Source organism: Cetorhinus maximus, chromosome 28 (assembly GCF_964194155.1).
Source record: "Cetorhinus maximus chromosome 28, sCetMax3.hap1.1, whole genome shotgun sequence".
NCBI lineage: Eukaryota > Metazoa > Chordata > Chondrichthyes > Lamniformes > Cetorhinidae > Cetorhinus > Cetorhinus maximus.
The window spans coordinates 22,608,076-22,625,064 of NC_135906.1; the positions used below are offsets into that span (position 1 = coordinate 22,608,076).

The following is a 16,989-nucleotide window of genomic DNA, read 5'->3' on the forward strand; positions in this document are numbered from 1 at the left end:
GCATTGAGCAGAATACACTGAGCGACTTGGAGGGTTTGTAAGGCGCCTTCAAATTGGCTTTGATTTCTCTTGGTCAGAAAGAGGACAAATCAGACAAGGAAACCTGTTCCCGATTGCTTCCTACTGTTTCCTGCTTGACGTACATCTTGTGATGCTGGTGGTGGGTAGGGTTTCCAACCCTGGACATATTTGTAGAATTGCATCATATGACTTCCTTCTGCTTCAGACCACCCCAGCCAGTCTTTTTTTTTACCCAGTCCATTTTTTTGTAACTAGTAAGTACAATAATTCAAAGAAAATGGGAGAAAAACATTTTTTTTAAATGCCATTATTATTTTTTTCCTCTCATCTGTTGCTGGCAGCAATCCCCTGGAGATTAATCTCGGTAATTCATGGAAGCGCCAAACAATCCTGGAGGATTAGAAACCCAAGGTGGAGAACAGATTGGATTTAGCTTGAGGGTCCTCGGTCAAACGCCTGTCAACGTTCTCTGGGTAGGCTCAGGGGTGGGGAAGGGCAATGTGGGTTAGAGGGAAGCTGGTTTCTCTGAAACTGTATGTCAGGATGTGTCAGCTACAGTAGAAGAAAGAAAGCCAGAGCATAAGGTGATTTAATGATGGCTATGGCCACAGTGAAACCTGTGACTCAACCTACTCTTAACATAGCAAAGATGAGGTAAAAAGCAAAAAAAACCCAAATAAAAGCAAAATACTGCAGATGCTGGAACAAAAACAAAAATTGCTGGAAAAACTCACCAGGCCTGACAGCATCTGTGGAGAGAAAGACAGAGTTAACGTTTCGTGTCCATATGACTCTTCTTCAGAACTTAGCAGGTCTGACAGCGTCTGTGGAGAGAAAGACAGAGTTAACGTTTCGTGTCCATATGACTCTTCTTCAGAACTTAGCAGGTCTGACAGCATCTGTGGAGAGAAAGGCAGAGTAACTCTGTTTTTCTCTCCACAGATTCTGTCAGACCTGCTGAGTTTTTCCAGCAATTTTTGTTTTTGTTTCAAAAAACCCAAAATGTTGTGAGGAAGTAAAGATGAAATTATTAGCCATGAAATTGAAAACCTAAAACAAGTGCAAAAGAATTTGGGGGAAGGGACCAAGAGTGCTCTGATCCTGTAGCTAATATTCTCATAGGCATTGTGAACAGTAAAAAAGCAATTCGCAGCAAGGCTAGATGTGAAAAGGTTCAAATGAGTTTGCACTTCAAAGATAAAGTGCAAAGCGAAACTTTACCAAGATTTCACTAGGCGGGGAAATTTTTAAAAGTGGCATTCTGGGGCCAGATTATACCGTTATATTACCAATCTTATTGCTTGCTACAAATTTTTATAGTGGCACATCAGAGGGAATTATAAGAGTTACTTAATCAAGTTTAGCGGGTTTATCTGAAGAATAACCAAGACCATACAGATCCAGAGGCATGATCCCTTTCTGTGCTGAGTTTGCTGATCTCTGGTTTGACGACAGCAGGCCCTATATTTGGCCTTGGGACCATTATGTTTTGCTTTGAATGCCCCTGACTGAGTGAGGAAAAACTGGCCAGGATAATGAACATTCCAGGATTGCCATCCAGTGATGTAACTGAGCAAGGGGCAATCGTCAGCTGGGAGGCTCCAACTAATAGCCAACACTGTTGAGGATCCCATTATAATGACCACTTGAGAAGGTAGTGGAGAGCCCTTGTGTTTGTGGAACCAAACTCCAGCGAGGAGACATTACCTTCAGGAGCGACATGGAAAAATTGATCAATTTTGTTCTTGAATTAGTTAAACCAGGTGCCCGATTGATATCAAAAATCCAGCTTAGGGGATCATGAATTCCCTGTGTCTCACTTTATACTCTTGTGAAATTAACAGGATTAAAGTGATTTATTTTACTATGGTAGCTGATCTGTAAAGTTTTATTTCAGCAGCAAAAGTGTTCTGTTCAGTAGATGCAATGGTGGGTAAGGGGGTGTAGAGAATTAATTTTGTGCCATTCAGAGAGATGGGGAATAAAATATTCTTGCATTTCCAAGGATTCAATCGTTGCTTATAAAGTCAGGGCAACCTATGACTCTCTTGGATGGCACTAATGATATCACAGAATCGTTGCAGCGCAGAAGGAGGCCATTTGGTCCACCGTGTCTACACTGACTCTCTGAATGAACAATTCACAGTGCCATTCTCCTACTTCCTCCCTGTAACCCTGCACATTCTTCCTTTTTGGATAATTGTCTGATTCCTTTTTGAATGCTTTGATTGAACCTGCCTCCACCACACTGTCAGGCAGTGCATCGCTGCATGAAAAAGGTTTTCCTCATGTCGCTTTTGCTTCTTTTACTATTTTGCTTAAATAATTTTAACTCTGTATTCTCTTGTTCTCAATCCTTTCACGAGTGGGAATACCTTCCCCCATCTACTCTGTCGAGACCCCTCCTAATTTTGAGTACTTCTATCAAATCTCCTCTAAGCCGCCTTTTCTCCAAGGAAAACAGTCCTAACTTCTCCAATCTATCTTCATAACTGAAGTTCCTCATCCCTGGAACCATTCTCGTCAATATTTTCTGCACTTTCCCCAGTGCCTTCACATCCAGCTAAAGTATGGCACCCAGACCTGGACACACTACTCCAGCTGAGGCCCAACTAGTGTCCTATACAAGTTCAACATAACCTCCTTACTCTTATACTCTATGCCTCTATTAATAAAGCCTAGGATACTGTAAGCTTTATTAACCACTCTCTCAACCTGTCCTGCCACCTTCATTGATTAATGCACTATACACCCAGGTACCTCTGCTCCTGCACTCCTCCCTTTAGATTTGTGCCCTTTTATTTTATATTGTCTCTCCGTTTTCTTCCTACCAAAATGAATCACTTCACATTTCTCTACATTGAACTTCATCTGCCATCTGTCTGCCCATTCCACTAATTTGTCTATGTCCTTTTGAAGCTCTACACCACATGGACTGCAGCGGTTCAAGAGGGCATCTCACCATCACCTTCTCAAGGGCAATTAGGGATGGGCAATAAATGCTGGTCTAGCCAGCAATGCCCACATCCCATGAATGAATTTTTTTAAAAAAACTATCCTCCTCACAGTTCACAATGCTTCCAAGTTTTGTTTCATCTGCAAACTTTGAAATTGTGCCCTATACACCAAGATCTAGATCATTAATGCATATCAGAAAAAACAAGGATCCCAATGCTGATCCCCGGAGAACTCCGCTACAAACCTTCCTCCAGCCCAAAAACATTCATTAGCCACTCTGTGTTTCCTGTCACTCAGCCAATTCCGTATCCATATTTATTCCATGAGCTATAATTTTGCTCCCAAGTCTGTTGTGTGGCACTGTATCGAACACCTTTTGGAAGTCCTTGTACACCACATCAACTGCATTGCCCTACATGCGAATTAGGAGCAGGAGTAGGCCATTCAGGCCCTCAAGTTTGTTCCGACATTCAATAACAGCATGGCTGATCTGATTGTGGCCTTAATTCCACATTCACCTACTTCAATAATTTTTGACTCCCTTGTTAGTCAAGAATCTATCTACTTCTGCCTTAAAGTCAATCATTGACCCTGCCTTCACCGCTGTCTGGAGAAGAGGGTTCCAAAGATTCATGACCCTCTGAGAGAAAACATTTCTTCTCATCTCTGTCTTAAATGGGAGACCACTTATTTTTAAACTGTGCTGTCATCAACCCTCTCTGTTATCTCTTCAAAAAACTCAAGCAAGCTAACTGAACAGGATTTTCCTTTTAAGAAATCCATGCCGGCTTTCTTTAACCTGTATTTTATCCATGTGACTATTAATTTTGTCCAGAATTATTGTTTTTAGACGTTTCTCTGCCACTGAAGTTAAACTGACTGGCCTGTAGTTGCTGGGCTTATCTTTACACCTATTTTTAGTCCTGGCATCACCCACAAGTCTAAGGAAGACTGAAAAATTATGTTCAGTGCCTCCTCAATTTCCACTCTCACTTCCCTCAGTATCCATGGGTGCACCTTATCCAGTTTTGGTGCCTTATCAACTGCTAGTTCCCTTCATACTCCCTCTTTGCTTCTCTTATTTGCTTTTCCACAGCCCCTCCCCCCACCCATGAAGTTTCTATATTCCTTCTATATTAGTTCTCAATTGTATTTTCTACCTAACATCTGTCATAAGCACACTTTTTTTTATCTTAATTTCTATCTCTTTGTCATCCAGGGAGCTCTGGCTTTGTTTGCCCTACCTTTTCCTTTTGAGGGAATATAACTGTGTCCAAAATGCCTCTTCTGTGAAGCTAGCCCATTGTTCAGCTACCGTTTTTCCTGCCAACCTTTGATTCCACTTCTTTCAACCCAGATCCATTCTTACCCCTATTGAAGTTGGCTTTCCCCCAGTAAAGTATTTTTACTCTGGATTGTTCATTGTCCTTTTCCATAGTTGACCTAAACCTTATGATACAATGATCATTGTCCTCTAAATGTTCTCCTACTGACACTTGGCCCACCTCATTCCCAAGAACCAGTTCTAGCAGTGACTCCCTTCTTATTGGACTGGAAGCATACTGCTTAATTTTTGCACATCTCTGTAATTTCCTTGCAAATTTGTTCCTCTATGTCCTTCCCATTAGTTGGTGGCCTATAGACAACACTGAGCAATCTAATTGCATGTTTTTTGTTCCTTAGCTCTAGCCAAATGGATTCCGTCTTTGACCCCCCTGGGACATCCTCTCTTTCCAGCTCTGCAATGCTCTCCTTAATCAATACCACCACCCCTCCCCCTTTTCCTATCTTTCCTGAACACCTTGTATCCAGGAATATTTATTACCCAGTCCTGCCCTTCTTTAAACCAGGTCTCTGTTATAGCCACATATACTTAAACTCCAAACCTCAAAAATGCTGCATCTCCAAACCTCAAAAATGCTGCATCAATAGATTTTCCTGAAGATACACTAATTTTATTGTACCTCTGACTGAGACTGCGAATGCTGTCTCATTTGGAAACAGTTTTGTGCTATGAATCAATTCCATTAAGAATTGGATTGGGCTATTCCACCAAACTTGTCTTCCCCTCACCACTGGCAGAGGGGAGAGACTTCTATGAAGTGTTTTGATAGAGTGAAAACACAGAAACTGTTTCCACTGGCAGGAGGGTCGATGACCAGAGGAGACAGATTTAATGTAAATGGCAAAAGAACTAGAGATGAGATGAGGAGAAACTTTGCGTCTCGTGTTGTTGTGATTTGGAACATGTTGCCAAAAGGGCAGTGAAGGCAGATTTAATAGTTAAGTTCAAAAGGGAAGTAGATTTATACATGAAGGGGATAAAGTTGTGGGGCTATGGAGAAAGGCAGGGGAGTAGGACTAATTGGAAAGCTCTTTCAAATGGTCTCCTGTGCTGTATTATTCTAAGATGTTTAAGCTGGATTCAAACCCATCTCCAACTGCTTTTATACCAACCACCTGTTTGGATCCTGCTTTGAGAGAGCCACGTCGCACACCACTCTTCCTCCTCAAGCATACAAATAGTCGTTTGGTAGTACAGAACTTGAATATTGCTGAAAAAAGACATTTTGTCTAAGCTTTTCACCTTGCACTCATCAGGACAATCGCAAGAATATCAATGTCAGGCGAAACAGCAACTTTATATTGTATGAGAAGAGAGTGCTGATTAGTTGCAAGTGGACTCTGGTAGAGACGTTGCCATGGAGAATGCACCAGCTAATGGTGACTGACAGTTAACTGCCAAGCATTGTTTGAAATTTAAACCAGGCAGCTTGACTCTGGTCTAGGAATTGCCCTGAGAAATGAAGCAGCGAATGGCTGTCACTTATTTTGTTTAGCTGAAACAGGCGCAATGTATGTACATGTTCTTTCTGTCTGTAAAGAACAGGGCCCTGTGTATTAATGTAGCTTCTAGTACATACAAACGCACCACATTGCAAGCCCGACTGACGATCTTGAATTTGTTGTCAGCGTAACTTTTAGCACACTGAGGATTATTTAGCAAATGTTGTCCAATCTCGGATTCACATCTAACGTTGGACACTTCTTTTGAGTTTTGTAAGCACAGACTGGTTGGGTTCGGTCTTTTATCTCGCCTGTTGCGAACAGCAGAAGGCTCATGCTGCTGGATATGACCCGCCAGTCTTTGGGATGTACGGCCTACATACCTAGCATCATGTTGGCACTGAAATTCACATGCCACGATACTCATCTGTGAGATGGGCAGAACATCTTTTTGGCTTTATGGCAGCATCCTGTTAGTGGCAAATACCACCCGTGTTGCTACTGCTTGGTAGCAGTGTGAAACAGCTAGCTTCAGCACTCACTTCCCTTACAGTATAAAATTGTTGCTTCCCCTGACATTGGTATTCTTGAAGTTCTGCTGAAGGGTCATGAGGACTCGAAACGTCAACTCTTTTCTTCTCCGCCGGTGCTGCCAGACCTGCTGAGTTTTTCCAGGTAATTCTGTTTTTGTTTTGGTATTCTTGCAATTGTCCTGATGAGTGCAAGACAAAAAGATTTGACAAAACGTCTTTTTTCAGCAATACTCTTCCTCCTCTTAAACTCCTGCAGAAGAAATATTTTTGCACTTCATAATTCTGCCTGTTCCCTGGAACAACCAGTGGAGGGGGAGCTGTGCTGTTGCTGTTATCTACACTCCTCGAGAAACAAAAAGACTACACTGCACCAACTGCACCCCTCCATTCTGCCTACTTTTAGCCAGGTCAATCAAATGTAACATGATGGTACTGCCCCTTTGTCATCAGAAGCCAATTGATACAATTCTCAATAGCAGAATCCTAACACCTCACAACTGCAGTCATCAAGGGGTTAAATGATCCTGAAAGCTGCGGAATGTGGAATTATACTGTCATTTTGACATCCAATTTGATATCAACTAAAACATGATCTCCATTAGGCTACTTTACAGGGAGGCCTCGCAAACTGCCAGCAATTTTGAAGCTGCTTCTAGCTTGGAGATGGGCTTCATGCCAATATCTGTTCAGATCCTTGCCAGTATAAAGAGGTAGGCTCACCATTTGTTTACCTCTGCCAGCGGTCTCCATTTTCACTGCCTTAATGTCACCAAGCGTGAGATGCCGACATTAACTGCACAAGCGTAAAAGGATTGAGGCCAACACTGCTTATGCTCCTAGGGTGGTCATGTAGGTGAGCTACTGGGAAGGCCTTTTGAGCCTTTGGGATTGAACCCCAGGAAGGCTCAGCACCTTCTTGAGGTGACAAAAGTGATGGAAACAAAGTTTTTTAAAAATTACTAATGTTCTAAAACCAAATCTCACTCCTGCTCTTAGTGGGTTAAATGATATTTTGAGAACTGCAGTAGATTGTTTTTTTTTAGAACTAATATGTGTCTGATGGGAGTACAAAAATAAAACCTTTACTGTCCAGTACTAATATGGAAATGAAGGAATGTCTCTTTTGACTCTGTTTCTGTCTGATTGGAACCAGAGATTCTCACTAAGTGTTTCCAGACGTTGTACAATCAGAAACATAATGCATGGAGTACCTTTCAAGGGTGGTCATCCTTGTTTTTCATTCCCTCCACAGCCTCATTCCTCCCTCTTTCTGTAACCTCCTCCAACCATACAGCCTTCTATGGTCTCTGTGCTCCTCCAATTCTGACCTCTTGCACTCCCCCAATTTTAATCGCCATCCATCATTGGTGGCCATGCCCTCAGCTGCCTGGACCCTAAACTCTAGGGGGAATTCCCTCCCTAAACCTCTCCGCCCCCCTCTACTTCTTTAAGACACTCCTTGAAACCTACTTCTTCGCCCAAGCTTTTGGTTACCTGTCTGAGCATCTCCTTATGTGGCTTGGTATCAAATTTTGGTAATGCTCCTGTGAAGGGCCTTGGGACGTTTTACTATGTTAAAGGTGCCATAGAGATGAAAATTGTTGTTGTCCAGTTGTATTGCAGGTCATTATTACTGCATAGTTAAATATCCCCTGAAAACAGCCAAAGGTGGGCACTCTCCTCAAACAGAGGTGGACAAATTGTTTGGATTGCTTCTGGAACGTAGAATAAATAGGAATATTGGTTTGGTTGCAATATAGGGAAGTAAAATAATATCATCCCATCATATTTTGAGGTAAAATTTCCTGCCTTTTGACAGGATTTTCCAGGGTGATGAAATAGCCAATTCCACAATTAGTAGGAATCACTAGTTATATTCTACAGATAAGGTAACACGTTAAGCATCTGTCATGTTACTTATTTAAAATGCTGTAACCCACATGACCAGAATGTTCCAAGCTCTGTCTGTGTTGAATGGACTTAATCTCAGCTGATGCTAAATTTGGTAAGAAAGTTGCCCGAGAAGGTATCTCTTTGCAATGATCATCTAGAATTACACCGAGTTTACAGCACAGAAACAGACCATTTGGCCCAACTGGTTCATGCCATTGTTCATGCTCCAGGCAAGCCTTCTCCCATCTTTACCTCGTATCATCTTATCAATGCATTCTTCTTTTCCTTTTCTCCTTTCTGTTTATCTAGCTTCCTCTTAAATGCATCAATACTATTCAACTCAACTATTCCCTGTGATAGCGAGTTCCACATTCATACCACTCTCTGGGTAAAAACAGTTTTATTGAATTTCCTATTGGACTTATTAGCAACAAGCTTATATTTAAGAGCTTTTTGGACTCCCTCACAAGTGGAAACATCTTCTCTATGCCTACCCTACTGAGCCCCTTCATAATCTGAAGAAATGAGCCTTGGCATGTTCAATCTTTCCTGATGGGTATAACCCCTCTGTTCTGGTATCATTCTTGTAAATCTTTTTCTTCTTCTTCTCCAATGCCTGGGTATTCTTTTTAATAATATGGAGATCGCTGCTGGAAAGAACACTGTGAACAAGACTGAGCTGTGACGCCCCACAGTCAGTTTGTCAATGCTCACTAATAAAGAATGACCACAAAGGAGGGGTACTGGAAGGCAGCAGGTGCTCATACAACTGTGACTTTGGGGGAGAGGGGAGTGTGTGAAATATTTAAAATGCAACATTCCTGACTTGAGTGAAAGACTCCCTCATTCCGGCAACAAAAAAAAATCACGAGAAGTGGTATCCTTAAGTGGGAAGCTCCCTGATCCCCTAAGTTAATGTATTGTGGTAAAGGAAGGCTGAGAGAAATTACTGAAGACATCTCGCTTATTGAAGCAGTCATCCATCAGAAAATCTGGGGATCTATTCAACAGGAGGAAATCGCCCACCCCCCCCCCCCCCCCCCCCAACCACCTCTGCCATCTCCCATTCTGAAAATGTTTCTCTCTTCCCAGTTGCGCAGCAGGAAAGAGGGGATGTTGTGGGGTAGGGAGGGGAGTGCAGAGATGAAAGCTGCTAAGCAATCAACACTTTGTTTCAGGGGGATCTGGTAATCAGCAGCTCAGCTTTCAGACCTGGTCAAGAGAACAAATACGGCTGCCGAGTTGTCATAGGAACCAAGTGTTGGGGGTTGGGTGCTGGGAGTAATGTGCAACGAAAAGCTTAAAGAGACACTGTCCCCTTTGTTATCTTTCACAAGCTGGGTAGAAAACTATTACAAATCTGTAACCTCCACATTGCCACTGCATTGAAACAGCAGTCCTTCTCAAATGCTAAAAGTAAAATAATAATAAACAAATAACATCAATTTCCAAATTTGCTGGGGGCTGTTGGTTATGATTGTGGGAGGTCTGCTTTGCAACAACTTGCCTTTTCATGGAATCTTGAATGTGGTGCAGACATCATCAAACTGCTCCACAGAACTGGCAAGAAGCAATAGGGCAGGATTTAACGGAAGCAGCTGAAAGCAAGGCCAGAAGAAAGCTGGGTATGTCACAGAGATTGGGTGGGATTTGTGAACAAGGACAAGGAATTGAGTTCAGTGCATCAGGGAGTGGGAAGCCAGTGGAAGTAGATAAGGGTGGGGATAGTATTGGGAAAGGGGCTGACTGGGGATGGGAAGCAGAGTTTTTGGACATGTTGGAGTTTGTGTACGGTGAGCTTGGGGGGACTGTCAAGAAGATGATTGGCAAAGCTGATCCTGGAGGCGATGAAAATGATGTTGATGTTGAACAAGGAGATTTGGAGGGTGAAGTAGGGATGGAGTCAGGCATTTTTGCAGAGGTGAAAGTAGGCCTGAGATGGTGCATTATCAGGTCCCGCTTGAAAGAGAGAAGATGATGGCCTAGGTCGTGAGCACAGTGTTCTTGAGTTTTACACGTTAGCAGATCCTTTCAACTTGAAAGACTCCAATTAATGTGGGTCTCACTGGCTGAATTTAAAATTTATCAAGGCATTTTGATTTCGGGGATCTTATAAACTGCTGCTGGATTCATCAACTCTATTTCTGTCAAGTGCCTGATGGAATTCCACCATTACCTGTGAAATTGTAAATGGCATTAGGATGAGCTTGAGGAGGCCAATATTTTTCACTTACAAATCAGAGCATGTGAAAGCGCTTTGAGCTCTATCTAAAGATAGGTTAAGGGATGCTGTGTTTGCTTAATGTTCAGTTCTACTCACTTTCTACTATTGACATTGGCTGATCATGTGAAATGAGCAATATTAGCTCAGCAGCCCATTGCGCATCTCTCCCGATATCGATTTTAGTAATTGGTTTTTTTTTTAAAAATCCCAAATAATTTTTGATGGTGCCTTTCAAGAATTATTTGAATTTTGATTTTTTTTTTTGTAGAACCACGCACCCCCCCACCCACACACACCCCACCCAAGAGACTCCAGTTTCCATTTTCCGTGCATTTATACAAGCTTTTCATTTTCAATGCCTTCTAAACATTAAAAAGAGTCTCCTTAAGTAGCACAACAAATTTTGCTACACCAGAAGGGGGGGAAAACTAATGAGCACATGGTTCACTAGGCCAGTTTAAAGTGGGGACACTGGATTAGCAGTTGTAAATCCTTCAGATGAATGAAGTGTAGCCAGTGATTGTCTAAGCATGTTTCTATCTGACCACCTGCCATTGCTGTTGTAGAACAGAGACAGGCCTGTGCCGCTCTATAGAAAAACTCCTCCCCCGCTTTACCACTGTAGTACCAACCTGCTGTTAGAGATGGGTTATCGACTGTCTTATGAGAACATGGCAATGCCAGTCAGGATCAGCATCTAAATGCATCTGATGTTTGCTAAATGGCATTTTTTTTTAAAAAAAGGAAATATTTGTATTTCTTTATCACCTTTCATGACTTCTGGGCATCTCAAAGTGCTTTACAGCCAATGAAATACTTTTGAAGTGTATTCACTGCTGTAATATGGGAAACATGGCAGCCAATTTGTGCACAGCAAGCTCCCACAGCAATGAGATAATGAGCACCTCGTGTTTTTTTTATTGTTGTCTGAGGGATAAATATTAGTTCAGAGCTTTGGAGAGAACTCTGCTGTTCTTCTTCAGAAAGCGTCACGGAATTTTTTTATGCCTACTTGAGAGGGCAGAAGGAGCTTCAGTTTAACATCTCATCTGAAGGATGGAATCCCAACGGTGCAGCACTCCCTCAGCACTGGACTGGAGTAACAGCGTAGGTATTGTGCTTAATTTCCTGGAGTAGGACTTGAACCCACAGCCTTCTGACTCAGGCGAGAGTGCTATCCACTGAGTCATGGCTGACACTTGATTAATGGTTGGAGAGCTTGATTTTTAATGACTTATTCAAAAATTTCTCAACATCATGTGCGTACTCAGAGCATGGGATGGAGAAAGTGGAATGTCAGCGGCTGAGAAACAGGCCAACATCATGTTGGAATTTTCAAGTACCGTTGACATGGAAAGAAAAAGATTTTGCTGACTTAATCATCTTGGCTATTTTATTCTCTTTGCTGTGTTTTTTTTTGTTTTCTCCTCTGTTGAAAGATTAACTTCTTGATGAGTTCTGATTTCATGGGTTTTGGCTGCCCTTCAAGATCTCATCCATGTCTTCATTCTTAATGTGTATATGATCAACAAACCACTTGACCGTGTGATGAGGGGGACATGAGGGATCCGGGAGTGTTTTAAAGTCGAGCTCGATCGCAACTTCATTCACATGTATCCTTTCAGCCTAACTCATTTTAAGTCCCCTAAACCTAGGGACACTGGAAGCCTATTGAAACGTCCCTCCATCTGTCTTAACAAGATCCATTAATTCATCACTGACTGGAGGTTAAAACTGCCACCTTCCTGTAGATTCAGCTCCTAGCACAACCCTGGAGTTCTCCATTCCAATTAGAAACCCAGCTAAAGCATGTTCTAATTCCACATATAGGTCCCAGGCCTTAGAAGAGGGGCCTCAATAGAGGTCATATGGCACCAACAAAGACAAGAGGAAAAATTGATGGTGAATAACTCGGGGTCATGTTTGTGTCACTCCAAGAGATGGATTATAGAGTAACGTTGGCAGATGCCTAAAGACAGGTTTTTTTGCCCAGCCTTTTGTCTCTCCCTCCATTGTTGACCCCAACTCTCCCAGCATGGGAATACTCCCAGCCTTCTCATCTTAGCCTTCCCTCGCAAGCCAGCAACCCAGAGTGTGGGAGTTTGGAAGATGTCACAATCGTGCAACTAGCTCTTGAACTGTGGCCAATATTTCAACTTAATCTAAGTGCCTGGGCAGATGCCTCAGCATTTACAAGCATCAATTATCATGTAATGAGTCATAAGATCAGAGACTTCCCAAGTTCATTTCTTTCCTCTGGATGGAGGTAGCAACCTCAAGTTAGGGAAGTGCTGGTGTCACTGCCGTTGGCCTTGGTACTCCTGGACTTTGGCCATGTGGGGGAAGGTGGGGTTGGGGAGTGGGGATGGGGGGGTGGGTGGCATGGAGGTGTGGGGTGGACATGGCTCCTGTTGGAAGGTATGAGCAAATGTGCTATTCTCCAGAAAGCCAGATGGTGAGGGATAGAACTGGAGTCAATCTTTACACACTTTCATCAGCTTTTATTAACAGAGACACACATTACAAACATACACCTCCTAACCCAACAACTCTGGCTTCAGTCTGTATATAGGAACAGAAGTGAATCCCCAGTTTATGCCCACCATCTGCATACAATTAAATACATTAAAAGCACAATTCACAGCATGTCAAGAATGGAACTGAGGTTCAGCTAGGAAGTCCTGCACAGTTGAAAAGTTTGGCTGTGATTATTTAGGCTTGAGAAGTTGAGCATGTGGGTGAGTTGCTAAAGGGTTGGCTGGTGCATGTTTTACCATGCCATGTCATGAATCACTGCCTTTAGGAGAGGGAGGGAGAAATTTGGAATAAACTGTTGATCCTTTGACATCGGTGTATCTCGTTCCACAAACAGGTGGAATCAGCAGGGTAAAGGTTTGTTCTGAATTTTGATACACAGCTCATTCATGCACATAAAGGATACTGAATGAACCAAAATATTCCTCCCACCCCAAAAGAGATGAATGAGTATTTGAAAGTCTGCAGACTACTTCAGTCCTTTCTCTCACTTCTGCTTTTTACCTACCTCAAATCATTGATTTCAGTGACTACAAGTGGAGAGATTCTGTCCTCCCCAGTCTCAGCATAGTTACAGTCAAGGTTCAGTCAGAAAGGGTGAACCAAAAGGGCAAATTCAGTTAGAATTCTCATACATCTGTACTGCTAAGTAAGTGAACTATTTAGTCGAATGCACACGGGGCTTTTGCAGACTGGAACTGCTCTGTTCAGATCATACAAACCCACTGTTAGTAGGCTAGATGCAGCATAACCAACACAAGCCAATCCTGAAGTTGATTGTTTCTGGTAATCACTGTCAGATTATCAATGTCTAAATGGGGTGATGTGCACTGCGGACTGTCCCATGGGAAGGGCTTTACAGGCTTGTCAACAGCGTCTGCGTGGTGGCTTCACTAGGTGTCTGGGGATGGTATTATAATAACTCTCTGGTCTCGCAATTAATTTCTTTCTCCTAATTTTCTCTTCTATTCCTGAAGGCCCTGACTGGGGATTGATTCCCACAACCTTCCCATACCCCATCTAAGTGATCAATGTTCAGGTACAAGTCTGTGAGTGAGTCTCAGCAAGTTAGTTGACCGTGAACGATATGACAGATGAGCTTGATCCAGTTATAGAATCAAATCATAGAATGGTTACAGCACAGAAGGAGGCCATTTTCATTCTTCATCATAACACCCTTGACCAAGATCGTTCACTCAGCGCAGGCAAGTTTTCGTTTTATCTTTTGAGCCTAATCTTTTCCCTAAACCTTGTCACAGTGTTCACCTTGGAGTCAGGACTCGATCTAGTCTATCACATTTCATATTTATAGTACAACCTCAATTGTGGTTTTATTTCACCAAAAAAGCCATGCTTAGGCCACAGTGAAATCTTTTGAAGAGTCCCTATTTTTGTGCAATGCTTTGTAGGAAATTGGGTGGGACAGAAGGCCTAGTGCTATTTTAATAGCTGATGTCACATAGAAATTATGCTATGGTTTTGAGGCTTTATATTGTTGCGTCTTTGAATGAAAAGGGTTAGTCAGGCCTATAATAATTCCACACCTTTAATGATAATTGCGTGCCTTTAATGATTGTACACCCTTAATTGTGCACCATTATTTGCGCACTTTTAGTGATTGATTGGCAATGCACATTTAATGGTGGTCTGCGCACTTAAAATTCTGACTTTACATTAAAAAGGTTGCAATTTAGCACTAACCCACACGACACAATCACAAACAAACATGAAGTGTTTTAGTGCTTGGGCTAGGATCTGACTGGGGATTGTGTGGTTTAGGAGGAAAGGTATTGTGCTTGCGCTTGGATGGGGTAGGTGTCTGTCTGGCTCCCACTGTACTTGCAGGGGCCAGGGGGGAAGTGGGGAGCACTCAAATACTATACTCTGTGTAGTTGTGCCTTTTATTCTTTTCATTGTTGTCAAGCTTCAAACTTCGATACAGGAATCTATGGAGACTTCGCTGTTGGTGGCATCTGGCCTATGGTGCTGGTGTTTGACTAATCCTTTTATATGTAGATCAGGCAAGCGCTTAGGTTCTACTCTTTTCTGTTCCACCTCCCCCCCCCCCCCCACAAACCCTTCCCACTTGTCTTGTCTGAAGCTTGCACATGTTCTATGGATAAGATTTAGCTTTGTCAGGAAATGTTGGCCCATCTCAGCAGCTGTTAGCCAAATGTATAACCAACCCCTGCAAATCGGAAGGCTTTACTGTGCTGGGAAAAGGGTACAAGCTGCTTGAGTAGATTTAGTGCCCTTCTCCCTGGTTTTAAGGACTTAATAGGTACATCTGTTAAAAATGATCACTCTTTATTACTTTTGAAATTCTTGCATAGAGTTAATTTGGTGAGATGATGCTCCTGGCTCCAAGCCTCACCAATGGAAAGCATGCATCGGGCAATCAGGACACCAGTGTTACAGGTCTAACACCACCCCAGCAATAATGTTGTTATAGGTCAATCTCAACAAAAACAACTTGTATTTATATAGCACCTTTAATGTAATAAAAGGTCCCATGGCACTTGTAAGAACATCATAAAACAAAATTTGGCATGAGCCACGTAAGGAGATATAATGGCAAATGGTCAAAATCTTGGTCAAAAAGGTAGGTTTTAAGGAGCATCTTAAAGGAGGAAGAAAAAGTAAAGGGAGGGAGATGATTGAATAGGGAATTCCAAGGCATAGGACTTTAGCAACTAAAGACACAGGTAATAATGATGGAACATTTAAAATTGGGGATGTGCAGGAGACTAGAATTAGAGGAGATATCGCAAAAGGTTATATGGTTGGAAGAGATTACAGAGATAGGGAGTGGCGAGGTCATGGAGGGATTTAAAAACAAGGATGAGGCTTTTAAAATAAAAGTGTTGCTTAACTGTTAATGAGGAGCCAATGTAAGTCATTGTCTGCAGGGACGATTGGGGAACTGGCCTTGGTGTGAGTTAGGACAAGAGCAGCAGGGTTTTGGATGACCTCATGTTTACAGCAGTTAAGGTTTGCCAACCTTCCAGGATTGGCCTGGAGTCTCCAGGAATTGAAGACCAATTTCCAGGAGATTGCTGTGTGCAACCCTGGAGCAAAATCATCGGAACATTAAAAAAGATTGTTTTTCTTGTCACTTGCTTTGAACATTTCTCTTCACCAGATGTAAACATATTGAAAATGGGTGGGGGGGGGGGGGGAAGCTGTTTGGCTGACAGCTGTTGGCTGACTAATCGCTGGAGTGTGGGGGCAAGTCATGCATTGACTTGGTTTGACTGGGCCTGTACTCACTAGAGTTTAGAAGAATTAGAGGGGATCTGATTGAAACGTATAAAATTCTAACAGGGCTAGACAGACTGGATGGAGGGAGGGAGGCTTCCCCTGGTTGGGAGTCTAGAACCAGGGGCCATAGTCTCAGGATACGGGGCAGGCCATTTAGGACTGAGATGAGGAAAAATTTCTTCACTTAGAGGTTGGTCAACCTGTGGAATTCTCTACCACAGAAGGCTATGGAGGCCAGGTCATGAGTGTATTCAAGAAAGAAATTGATAAATTTTTGGATATTAGGGGCATCAAGGGTTATTGAGAGAAAACGGGAATATGACATTGAGGTAGACGATCGGCCATGATCATATTGAATGGCGGAGCAGCCTCGAAGGGCTGAATGACCTACTCCTGCTCCTAGTTTCTATGTTTCTATGAAACCTCCGGGAGTACATTTAATCACAGTTTGCAACCTGAGGAAGGCATGGATGAAGGTTTCAGCAGCAGTTGAGCTGAGGCTATTGGTCTCCATACCATACAATAATGCTAATGGGTCTTCATCTCTTGGCTCTAGTGCTCCAGTATTATTTCTGATCCACATTCACCAGTAGTGAAGCTCTGTACTAGCAGTGCAGCCTCAGTTAAGTTGCCCATAAATCTACCTAATATTTTATAAGTGTTGGAATGTGCTCCTTTTTCTGTGCCCTCTTACCTTGGGTGTTGAGTGCATTTGTAACTGTAGCCCGAGTCACACTCAGGAACAGTTGGATTCAGTTCCGTACTGGACTGAGCATT

The 16,989-nt window shown here is 42.6% G+C and overlaps 1 protein-coding gene across 1 annotated transcript in view; it reads left to right on the forward strand.

Moving 5' to 3' along the window:
- notch3 (notch receptor 3) overlaps positions 1 to 16,989 on the forward strand; it is a 155,751-nt gene that overhangs the window by 36,709 nt on the left and 102,053 nt on the right. The gene's annotated exons all lie outside the window — the stretch shown is intronic.